Source organism: Scleropages formosus, chromosome 6, assembly GCF_900964775.1.
Source record: "Scleropages formosus chromosome 6, fSclFor1.1, whole genome shotgun sequence".
Classification (NCBI taxonomy): Eukaryota; Metazoa; Chordata; class Actinopteri; order Osteoglossiformes; family Osteoglossidae; genus Scleropages; species Scleropages formosus.
The window spans coordinates 30109601-30122156 of NC_041811.1; the positions used below are offsets into that span (position 1 = coordinate 30109601).

The following is a 12556-nucleotide window of genomic DNA, read 5'->3' on the forward strand; positions in this document are numbered from 1 at the left end:
CCTCTGGTCAACCAGCAAACAGCAGTGAATAAAGTAACTCACTATCTTCTTAGCGATTTAAGTGCACAACACGACGAAAAGCAGGCTATTACATGGCTAACATAAACAGTACGTTTCTCTCTGTGATAAAGAAAAGACGGGAAAACCGCTCGGCACATGAACTCAACTGCTTGAGCTGCGTTTTGGCCAACATTCAAAACCGTTCATTTTTTCCACTGACCACAAAATCATGACTTCTGCTCCCGTCCTTACAGAAAGTTTCCCATCACGCGGAGCCCTCGAGCCCTACTGACCCAGTATGGCAGTTCCCCCAAGAGCCAAATAACTCTGTTAGCTTCCATGATGAAGACTACAGCACACCCAGGCTTTCGCAGGTTTTCGAATGGGGGGGAAAACTCCCGAAAACCAGCACGGCAGCCCAGTGACAGCGCCACTCCCAGCGCACGGCGAGCCGGCGCACTGATCTAGAATCAGTTTTGTCGAAATCGCGAATCCCAAACCGTGCTCGTTTCATCCGCGGAGCTCACGCTGCTCCGGGGTCTGCGCGTTTCTGGCACGCTCTTGCTCCGCCGGCCGTACCCCCCAACTGGGGCCCCCCCCAGTGGCAGTTACTGACAGCGCGAGCCGCCAATGGACTGCGTCCGCTAGCGCTGCGCTCGCGCCGAACGCGGCAAGAAGTCTGCGACTCTCCGCTGCGGGGCTGCAGCGCCGTCGAATCGCTGCCATGGAGAGGAGTTCGACAAATTTATCCGCGTAAACCGGGCCGAGATTCGCCCCGCAGTGTTCAGTAAGGTGAGTGAGGAGTCCGTCGGCGGACACCGGCGCTGTTGACCGGGCGGTGGTGTGCGGAACGTCCGGGGAAAGAGTGTGGAAATGCAGGGTAACGTGTGCGAAGTTTTGGAAGTTTTCGGAAGAGCGGGGAAGTGGGGAGGGAGGAGTGTGTGGAAGTTTATGTTGGGGGGGGGAAAGTGCGTGTGGAATGTTCTGAAAAATACATGGAAAAATTGTAGCAACATGGATGTTATGGAAGTAAGAACGTTGGGGGTAAGGTTAAGTTATGGAAGTGTAGGGAAGAGCGGAGGGTTATGGAAGTATGAGTGTATGGAGGAGTATGGAACTTAAAGTTAATGCCTGGGAGTTAATGAAAGTCTCTGGGTACTATGGAAGTTGATGAAAGACTGGAGTTTTGAGGGAGTGATGTGTTGTGAAAGTGTTTGTGGGTGGGTGGGTGTGTGGAATGGCTCCAGTGTCAGTGTGTCTCATGAACATGAAGCCAAGGACACCGTCCCAATGTCCCCTCGCCGTCTGTCTACACAGCGAGTGACCCCCTGGCAGCCGCCCCTCCGCAGTGACAAGAAGAAGAAGAAGAAGTCCATGTCCTTAAAAACACAACTCATAGCTGAGCGCTTCTGTCTGTCTGACATATTATCTTGTCATCATTGCTGACAACATAATGACCATCGGCTTGTTTCGTGCTTTGGTTGAATTTGTTTGTTTTTGCTTTCTTTCATTTCTGTGCTGTAGTTTCCCCCTCCCCCCATTGTTTCTAACTAAAATCGTTAAAGTAAGGTTTTAGGACAAATTATAAATTTAGGGTAGGTAGTTAGGGGAATAAAGTTTACACCTAAAGAGTTTTTTTGAGAATGTAGTAAACTGAACAACGTTGCCTCCATCCACCAGTTTGTTCGGAAAGGTTTTTTTTCTTCGTCTTTTTAATCCAATAGAGACATTTTGCTCTGTTTTCGACATTTCGCTCTGTTTTTGACATTTCGGTGTCAGGTGAGGTATCACGGCTCGTGAAAGCTTCGGTTTTTCAGTAATTCCAGTCATTCACGAGTCTGCTGGCAATGTTAGAAAGTTTCAGGTAAAACAGTCTCGACATATTTTAGATTCTTTGGGCCTTTATTGAAGGAATAAGACACTTCATGAAATATTGAAGGAATAAGACACTTCATGAAAATGTCTTATGAAAGTAGCTTCACATTCTGCGGAGGAGATTCTTGGAGTCTGGAGGGGAAGCGTGCCTGTAAATAGAGTCTAAAAAAAGTGGAATGCAAACACAGGACTGGAACTGACATGAAAGAGTTCACATACCTTGTAAAGCGCTCTTCTGGTTGTATAAATAAATGGTCTGGGAGAAAAGAGCGTCTTCAGACGGACCTTTGAGTTCCACTTCAGCCTGGTTAGATGCATACTCTTACAAAACACTCATTCATATTTTCACCTTCGGTTTCACCTTAAATTCAGTGTTTGTAGTCAATGTTGTGCTGTATTCCTGTTTTCTTTCTCAGAATTGTGATCACAGAGGTTTTCTGTGTCTTATTAATACAACCATCTTTGAGATACTCTCATCTTTGATCTCAAGACCAGAGCTTGCAAAAACACTCAAATGAGCTTGTTTAAAGATCATTGGTGAAATGAAAAAGTTGAAAACCTATGACTCATAATCTTTTGGGAGAGATATAAAGGTGGGACAAAAGGCAACGAGCGCTGACCCTTACAATTAAGCATTCACTTTCCTCTTCTCATTAGTCACAGGGCAGTAGTTCACGTGGTGTGCGTGTGTGTGCGTGCGCGATAGACACGCAGACCATCACTGGCCAGTTTTGACTTCCCGTTGGCCATGTGTGTGAACTGGGTGTGCCCCCCCCCAGGTCAGTGATGGTGTACACGGTGTTCCATACGGTGTCTTGTGATATTCTCGCATGGATGTGACAGCAGAGAAGGTACAGCATTCTGTGACACGGTAAGGGCGCTAGGACGTTTTGTGGGAATTCGGAAGCGCTCGTGCTCGGGCAGGAAATCGGGAAATACTGAGGATGTCGTGGCAGAAAATGTGGGAAAAGAATTGCATATTCCAGAGCTTATGTTTGCTGCTTGGCCTACGATGTATACACATCCGATGGAAATATTTGGCAAAATGTTTTTTCTCTGTCTATTTATTCTCAAAATTCTTTCTTTGTGCCAGAATTCAGCCAATGTAAGTATCTTGCTTCAGGCTGTGTTTTTTTTTTTTTTGGCATTTCCTTGCCTTGTTGGAATAATTCTAAGTTTCATGATGAGTTAGTGCTGTATGCCTGGTGCAGCATTCAGAATAGCCTGCAGGCATGAAACTGTTAAGGTGTGTTTATTACCTGCTGTCATTTCTAGAGCTGAAAATTCATAATGTATTTCAGTAGTTGGAAAGTGGGTGTACTTCCAGGAAAATGTACGTAAAACAAAGCAAGCGGTACTGCTTTTGTTATTTTCAAAATGCAAGAAGACTGCAGTGTAATGATATTAAGGTTTTAAAAAGCATGTATTAGTTTAAAAGAAATGTTTAGTAATTTAAATGTGATTGTTTACTGTGTCATGTCGGAAATATGTATGCAATCGTGTTAATCACAGAATACTTTCACTTTTGCTTAATGAGAATATATTTTTCTGTGAGGCTCAGCAGAATTGTTTTGAATTGAATTCTTGGTCTGTTTTGAAATAACTTAAACAGTAATGTCTGATCTGTTTATAAGTAACAGTAGTTCTGTATGTTGGATTGTGGGTCCACTTTTTTTGTTGTGACTGAGACCACCACTCTTAAGTTCATAGCCTGTTGAATTAAGGTGGTACGTATTTATTTCTCTAACAGTTGACAAATTTCCAGTTTCTCTTGGCCTTTCACTTCGGTCGAGGTTAAGTTAGAAGTCAGTGGGCTATGACTCTGTTATTTACATTTACTAGTTTTAATTTGTTTGTATATATTTTTGTGTCTGCACATGTGCTTCTGCATATTCTGCAATGAGAGGCAATAGTTGTAAGTGATTTTACACTCAAGGGAAGCGATCTGGGTGATTCTCTGTTGCTTATCACTGCTAGAATGCCTAGAAATTGCTGTTTTTTTTTTTTTTTTTTTTTTTGCTCTGTGTACACATTGAGCAATTTGAGATCAGTGTCATTGTGTAAGAGTGGTAGTCTGAAGTGGAGCAAATGTAGAAAATGAGCTCTCTAGACCAAAAAGTTTTATGTTTTTGTTTCCAGTTTATTCTGATAAAAGTAATTCAAATAAAAGTTGTCTAGAAATGTGTGCACAGTTGTATGGTTGTTGCACTCACGTCTGCATGGTGTGCTGTGAAGAAGCTAAAAGTCAGCTTTGTTTTCAGTGAAATGCCAAACCGCTGCTTAGATACAGCTTCTTCGATGAGCAGGATGAATGCAGACTGTCGCGCCGCTGTTGAACAGGAACGTCCCTGGGTTGTTAGTACACTGAACTGAACTTTAAGTAGAGTAAAATTTCCCTGATTGGCAAAATAGTAACTGTAAAGAAGAGAGAATTTGGCATGGAGCTAATGCTAAAGGAAGCTACTGAGAAGCACATACTGTTTAGACATCTGGTTAATGAAACTGACACTTTGCTCATCTGGGTGCACTAGAGACCTTGTCCAGCAAGGTATCCCGTCTCTGTTCAGAGGTCCTTCCGATAATGCAGTTACCAGCTCTTCTTCAGCACTAGTCCATTGCCGCCATGTAGGCCACATTCCTGACCTTGCCTGTAAAGAGAGACACTATGATATTTACATACATTTATGCATTTAGCAGTTGCTTCTCTCCAAAGCAACTTACAATGTTAAGCTATTTACACTTATTTATCCATTTATACAGCTGGTTAATTTTACTGGATTAATTTAGGGTGAGTACTTTGCTCAGGGGTGTTACAGCTGGAGGGGAGACTCAAACCTGCAATCTCCTGGCCCAAAGGCATCAGTTCTAACCACTATGGTGCCAGCTGCCCCTATTGGATATACCTGTGAACGTTGAATGCATGGGTACAAAACGCATTTATTCACAGCCTGTTGGCCAGGGTTGTTGTCTTCATGCTGGTTTAACTTGCAATCTTATCTGCATACTTTTAACTGGTTCAGAAGGTTTAAATGTGATCCGATCAACGCTTTTCTGCCAAAAAACTCTTCTTTTCTCCTCCACAGCTGGGGCTGTGGCTATAACAAAAGGAGGCCATTTTAAATGGAGGGATGCACTATTATTCCGGGCGAATGTGACTAATCTGGGTTTGTTTACAGGGGGAGGGGCCTGCTGATTATAGGAATGCAAGTGAAGCTCAGCTGCCAACAAGAGGACAGCTATTGCTGTAGGGAACACTTCAAGGGTAGCTTCACAGCCTCTTACTGAAGTATACTGAAGCAGTTGGCAGAAAATCTTTTATTGTTTTTTCCCACGTAGCAGTGTAACACAAGTTTTTACTTTGCTGCATGTTTTTTGACCCAGTATGCAGGGAATTCATTAAATCAAAACCTTTGAGTGCATCCATTTCATTGCGGCTTTAGCAACAATAGTTGGCAGACTGTTGTTTTAGGTTCATACAAAGGAAGCCGTGGAACTTTTAGTGTAAGATGAAGTTACATCCACAGGGGTTTTGTGAGATGTAGAAGGGTGTAGGTGGTTGCGGGTGATAAGTGAGGTGCGATCTGTTAAATATGAGTGAAGGGTGTAGTCACTGCAGTTGCCCCCTGTATGGATGCGCACGGGAGCCGGAGATGGGTACACCCACAACAATGTGACTTTGATTCATTATGTAGTGTAGCGTTCTGTCTTCTCATGTTTTATATGAAATTGTGCCTTTATTGTCTCTCTTAAAGCATTTTCTCCAGCCTTCTTCACAAGTGAGATGCGAACACCACCAACTGGCGCTGATAGCCTGATGCGGTGACTGTGGAGTTTGAGATCGTTGTTTTGCTTGAGGCAGGAGCTCATCGCTGCGGTATTGCTGTGGCGAGCAAGCTCTAATTGGGCTGAGTTACCAGACCAGCCTTTGGTCAGGCCTGGTTGTGGCTCCCCCCACCCAGGGGCCCCTGGGGCTGCGGCCAGTGTGCCGCCAACAAGAAGCCAGTGATCTGAGGCTAATGAGTAGCTGGAGAAAAGCCTGTCTGCAGTCCTGGCATGCATGCTATCCTTCAGATGGGTGAAAGAAAGAACCAGTCTGTAATTTGCATATGTAAAACATCTTTATCTCTGTGCACGGCTTTTTCTTTGGGGTATTTGCTTTAAAATGCCGCAGGTTGAGTACTGGTTAAGGAACTGGACTTGTGGTTAGATGGTTTGCAGGCTCAGCCAGCCTGGAGATTTTGCCCTTGTGAAAGGTATTTCACCTGTGCCACTGCAGTGAATATATGCAGCTGTAAATTTTTATTGATATGGAGATTTGTAATTGTTTTATGTCGTTTTCCTTCCTCACAAAGGGAGCTCTCTGCCTTTGCTTACATGTTCTGAAATGCCACTCCTGAAAATGAAATAATCTCCCGTCTGCTTGCTTGAGGGGTGTCTACTTCCGCTTTCTCTTTTAGAAGGGCCACTACTGAGTTTCTCTGCCCCCACCCAGGTGTCATGGAATGACCGCTGGCTGACCACCAGGCTTTCCTATTACTGCTGTTGTGCTTCATCCATCTGGTGGCCGGTGCTGTTAACAGTCAGAGGAAACTATAAGAGAATCTAAGGTGGAGAATTCTGGGCCTGGGTCTGGTCTCACCATGACTCATGCTTTGAGCGGATGTGAGGATATTCAGGAAGTAGGGGCCAGAGATGTGATTGAGTTCCAGAATGGTGGGGTAGAGTAATGGGAGGTGGCTGTAAGAGAATTAACAAAGGGCGACTCATTCAGGGGAACTGTTGGCAAGTTGGTTGAACTGGTTGTTAGTGAAAGCAAGTGTCATATTGGTGGGATACTAAGGCAAGGACAAAGATTGCTAGCCTTTCATGAGCTTTTCTGCTCTTCCATGGTCATTGATCAGACTTGGGAATGCCAGTGATCCTGGGTAGAGCTCGCAGGTGTCAGGTGGCAATAGGGATGGTGCTTTCAGCTGCCTGCAGTGGTGCATCGTAGTATGCTAGGACGGCACATCATTTCACTTGAGAAACCATGGTCCTTCCTGGTGGTTTATTTGCTCTTGTACTGTAGAGTGTGGCACATTGTTTCAGTAGAATTTAGACCTTTAAAATTGTATATGTTTAGTTAAAAACAGAAATATCCTTCCTACAAAAAAAAAAGTTTGTAAGAAGGTGATCAGGATTAGTCTATCCTGAGTTTTGTGCACCTACTCCTGCGATGAACGTCGGTGCATAAAGTGGAAAGAAACAAACTAGGTTAAGAAATTTTTATATGTGTAAGAATCACATATCTGCTACTGCGTCTCTCTTTTTTCCTACTGTAATGCACAAATTGTATTTTCTCTGAGGTGTACGCCACTTTGGAGGAAAGCATCTGCTAAATGGATAAATGTAATGTAATGCTGAAGTATCAAACAAGGCTGTTATTCCCAAGATCTGTGCTGATGTGATTATCCACCTGTAAACTGCAGAATTCCTTGTTCTACATCCAAATAGCCATTGTTGCAAATAGCCCAGAGACCACCAAACAAGGCAATCCATGAACCCTTTTGCCTGTTGCCGTGCTGAATAAGGAGAGGCAAAGAAAACCCAGTTGGCTAGGATGCTGCATTCCAGCGGAGTGCGTATCGGACTTCTTATGGAGGTGCACATTAAGAGCCATCATACATGTTCAGCAGAGATACAGGACTAAGATGACTGTAGAGTTTTCAGCCACAGTTGTTGGCATCATTTCACCTTCCATTTATTTTGAATTCGGCTGTCGCTATTTCATGAACTCTTTATATAGTCTGCACCAAAACAGTGTCTCCTTTGTGTGTGAGGGTCCATTTGATAACTAGATTTATATTGTGTTCCATTTAAAACCACTTAGCAGTGGTTTCTGTGGTAAGTGAACCTTGATAAAATCACAAGGATGACAGAATGCATTAACTACCTGCTGTCATGTAGTAGTACTCCTCCAAAGTGTGACCACTCTGTTTGCACTAAAAGTAGGACAAATGATGTGAAGCCTTGACTTACCACAGTCCCCATTTGTCACTGCTCTGAAGGGTAAATATTCCAGCTCCACCTAACGTGCGGTTTGATTTTGGCTTTCTTATTGTATCGCTGTGTTTGCTTGACCGTGGAGGCATTCAGAGCTGGTACTGGACCGCCCTGCAGTTTGTTGATAAACCCAGCTTGCTGCAGCTGGTGCCTGTAGTTCATATACGTCACTGCTCATAAATTTTGCTTTGAATTGCTTGTGTAGCTAGATTGTCAAATGCTATAACCATTAACAAAAAATCAGTGCCATACCACATATACATCTCTGTAGCTAATCACATAGAGAAATACACAAGTAAGACAGCAATGACTGGTGGTTGTTTTCTGCTTGATAACTGAACTTTGATGTTTACTCTGCAAAATGTTTGTTATGGAGTGCCACGGTTGTTGTGTAACTGTTTGTTGTGGAACGACGGACCCTGGGGTTATCTACGTGCTCTGCGCCACCTGGGTTTGCGTGTGGCTATCACAAGAACCCCACCACACAGTGATTCTTCTTTTACACGTCAGCGTTATGGTTGGTTTTGGTGACGAACAGCACGTTGAATTACATCGTGTCACTTCGATGACAAGTTACAGACCAGCCTTGTGCCCAAACAATGTCTAGTAAATTTGTAATGTCTAGTACATAGATAATGTTTAACTTTAGTTTTATTTGCATGGCAGGTGTTGTAAATGAGCATTTGCTAGGTGCTTTTACAAAGAGGGAAGCACGTAATCACATTAAGCACATAATAATTCGTGAAAGGAGAGTGGGAATTGTGAAATTCTGTTTTAACACAAGTGTTGGCAAACTAGATTTTTAAGGTTTTTTTTTTATTTTTGGAGCTCACATTTATATTTTCCCCACATCTGTTGTGCATAGGCATAAGAATTTTTCTCTTTCCCTCAAGCTTTTTTTGCATCCCTCAGCACAAGAATCTACTGTTGTACACATCGTGAAAGTAGCTTCATCAGGATGTTATGCATTCATCAGAAGTTCATAATGTTAATGTTTTTTCTTTGGAACTCTGGCATATAGTTTAGATGTCCTTGAATCACCACTGTCTTTGTTCCAGGTCTCACAATGGCTCTGGGAACATGCATAGCTCTATTTGTGGATGTGTCGACTTTAACTTTGCAGACCCATGTCCTCTGACGCCCAGGCTTGTCCCCTGAGGTCATGTTCCTTCTCTCATCAGCCCTGCATGCGTATGTTTGACTGAAGGATGTGTAACAACAGCTTATCAAACCCCACTTGGCTACATAGCAGTCTGCAGCCTTCAGAACATCTCCATTCTTGCATTTCAGGGCCTGGCTTGCTTGTCAGCCAACCCAGCGTTGAAGTCCTCAGGCTGTGACTGCCAGTGTTGACTTTTTCATTTAAACAGCTGTTAACCATTTTCCCATTTACTCAGGCTGTTCTGTCAGGACAGCTAAGATTCTTCTAAAGAGAAGTACAAGACAGGGTCTATTGTATGCGTATACATGTAATGTATTTTTACTTTTAGCAGATTTCGGACTCACTTAAGCCACTTCTCCAGTGAAATCGATGAGGTTTATTTTTATAGAGTATTTTCTTTAAATGGTAATAACCTTAACAGAGCTTTGATTAGACCAAGAAAACAGAATTGCTCGCTGATTGAGAGTTCAGATGTTTGCCAGCTTGGGCACTGTTTGATGAGGGAGGTGTGCCACTTCTTCTTGTCTTGCAACGCTACCAAAAGGGGAAGTAAATAACCAATAGAGGGTGATGCCCCTGGGGCATTGCCCCAGCTCAGGAATGCTTATTAGTTCTGTGCTTCAGGGAAAGTTATAATGTGTACCAGATGACTGTTCTGCAGATTCTGTTCTCCTGGTTGATTGCCTGCTAGTTTGGACTTAGGTGATATTTGTCTGAAGTGGTCCGTCTCCATTGCAATGTCATTGTTGAGCCAAGATCTGCTTTCATTTCAACGATACAGCCAAAAGGTTGACATCATTGCTTATCAACCCGTTTTTCACCCAAATATGTCTTGTCCCAATCTGCACCTCCACATTATTTCTGACCAATGTGCAACTGGGGGTGGTTTGTTACTTGTCAACTATTTTACCCTCAAACTTTATTCAAATGTGAAACTTTGGTTCCAAGAATTTGCTTCATTGCTTGTCTTTTAACAATTTTTGTCTCTTGCGCTCGACTTAATCTGGAATCCAGCTTCCAGAACTGGCTGTTCTCACTCACAACCCGACTGCTAAAGACACTACGTTTCTTCTGGGTAATTCCAAACAGTACCCTTTCCTGCAAGTTAATAATTTGATAAATGGTTTGTTCTTCCTTCAACATTGTTTGGACTTGAAGCATTGACTGTAAACTTCTGTAACGAGCTCGTCCAATTCTTTTTTGTGACTAGTGATGTTATTTTAAAAACTCCCATGTTACATTTTTTTCTTCCACTGCTTCTGCTCCTGCTCATTTGGTTCCAAAATAGTTATTAGTGGAAATGGTGTATAAAATGGGACAGAGCTCTCCCCTCTATCCTTTAAGGACGAAAAAAAACCCAGGCCAGTTGAGTACACATCATGCTTGTTAGTCATGTAAAAAGGACTTTCAAATTTGACTGCTTTCTAAAGAATGAGGCAGGAAGGAGTCGCCTTACCATGGCTGTGGTAAGTGTTGCGGTCAGGCCTCCCCCCCCCCAACCACAGGGAGAACAAGGGGCCTTGGCCATGTCACTCAGTCAACAAGTATCTGTCAGCCTTGTCTCCACAGCTGAAGGGCAGCGGTTGGTGGCTCATTCCAGATCCCCTTTTTGTCAAAGGAGGTGGTTCAGTAGAAAAAAACACTTGTGGTGATGAGGTGGAGAGTTTGGTGGTCACCTGCCCGTAGACTGTGGAAACAGATTCACAGCTTGGTGTTAATTGAATTTTCTAGTTCTCACCTTTTTCTGATTTTAACGTGAAGCACACCAGGAGCTTTAGTCCGTAACAGCGGTGTATAAAGACAGCTTTGGATTAACAGATATGTACCACTAAAATTCAATTTGACTGAAAAGAGGACAGGGAACGCTGTGCCCATCTGATGTTCTAAAACCCCATCTGCTAGTTTTCAGCGAATGACTAGATGATTACAGGGCAGCAGGTGACATAGTGGTTGAGCCATTGCTTTACACTAAAAGAACCCAGGTTCAAATCCAGCTTCGCACTGTCATACTCTTGAGCAATATAATTACACTGAATTGTCCCAGTATAAAAATTACCCAGCTGTGGGTAAATAATTGTAACTAGCTTAATACTTTTGCCCAAAGGGACATACAGTATCAGCTTAATGGCGAGTTAAAGAAATAAGATATCAGCTTTGCTTTGTGAAAAGGTCATGTACTTTTTCAATACATACATATATACATTCACAAACATTTTTTAGGTATCCAAATAGGTATTATACCTTATTTCAGGACTAAGTGGAGTCATAAGTGCCATTGTGAGATGGTAATAAGCTGGGAGAATAAAACATCTTGTTAAAAAAAAAACAAATGAATTTTGCGAGGTAAGACTAAACATGACTGCTTTTGTGCTGCAGTCGGCCGTCTGCCCAAGAGTTATGGAGTTTGTATTTCATTCGAGTTTCAGGCAATATTGAAGCTGCCTTACTGCACTGTTTGTTTTCCTTTTCGAGTCTGCAGCGACCCAGGCCTCTCTTGGCAGGAAGAAGTGAGGCCATGTTCCAGCAAGATTTTGTGGACCCAGGGAACCTTCAGAAATGAACAATAGCCCCTCTGTTAAGGCCGCTTTGCTGCTTTATCACTTATTTTCCATAAGGTCACTGTAAAAATGCCAGGTACACTACAGTGCGCATCAGTCAGGGTGAGGGGGCTGGGGAACGGTAGTGCAGAGTGGGGTTCTGGTGTGGTGCTGTTTAATCCACTGTCTTCAACAATCTGGCTGCAGCACAACAACTTCTAAACTAACTCTGCTGTCACAGGAAAATCATCAATAAATTGTCATACGTGACTGAAAGTAAGTTCAACAATCCAAATGGTTCTCTGTTCCTTCTTCTGCTTGTAAGGGCTTTTATGTGTATTTTCTGTGGGAATTACAGGATTAATATAATTATTTTTATTAGAATTATTACATTTAGTCTTCCTAATTCAGTAGATGCCTTTCTCCAAAGTGACATACAAATCTTGGTATAAGTTCTATCCTTGTGTAAGCATGCAACAAGTTAATGCGGGTATAGTCATCATATCACAGCATCTTTGTTTGATACCATTGATTTAGTACTTATTTAAATAGTTGGCTATAGAAATGACATTACACTAGTAAATGCATAGATAATAGACAGCAGATGGTGTTGGGCTACTTTAATAAGATGTGAGAATATTGGTAGGGAATTTGGTACCAAATGGATATATTCTGTAACCCTTCTTCAAGGCCGGAAAGGATTTGGCAGTTCTGAGGGAGAGAGGGAGTTCTTTCACCAAGCATTCATAAGAAAGGTCCAGAGTGGCTCTTTTTTACATTAGTAATCTTTACAAGTTGTACTTTCCTGTTTTTCTCAAGTTTTCTTAGTAAGGTGATGACATTTCTTGATAACATTTTAGGACCCCGTGTGATAGTGTGCAAGTGCATGTGTTCCTGTGACTGAAAGTCTTGTGAGCATAATTGAAGTTGTTTGGACTGG

The 12556-nt window shown here is 42.7% G+C and overlaps 1 protein-coding gene across 2 annotated transcripts in view; it reads left to right on the forward strand.

Annotated features, from left to right (window-relative positions):
• The first annotated feature begins 659 nt into the window (after positions 1-659).
• Positions 660-12556, forward strand: part of il11ra (interleukin 11 receptor subunit alpha) — a 32774-nt gene continuing 20877 nt past the window's right edge. Inside the window, exon 1 of one of the 2 annotated variants that reach the window (XM_018752781.2) lies at positions 660-792. The gene's annotated coding sequence lies outside the window, so the exon portion shown is untranslated. Of the gene's footprint in view, positions 793-2675; positions 2747-12556 lie in introns of those variants that run through there. The other variant, XM_018752787.2, reaches the window with a different exon arrangement.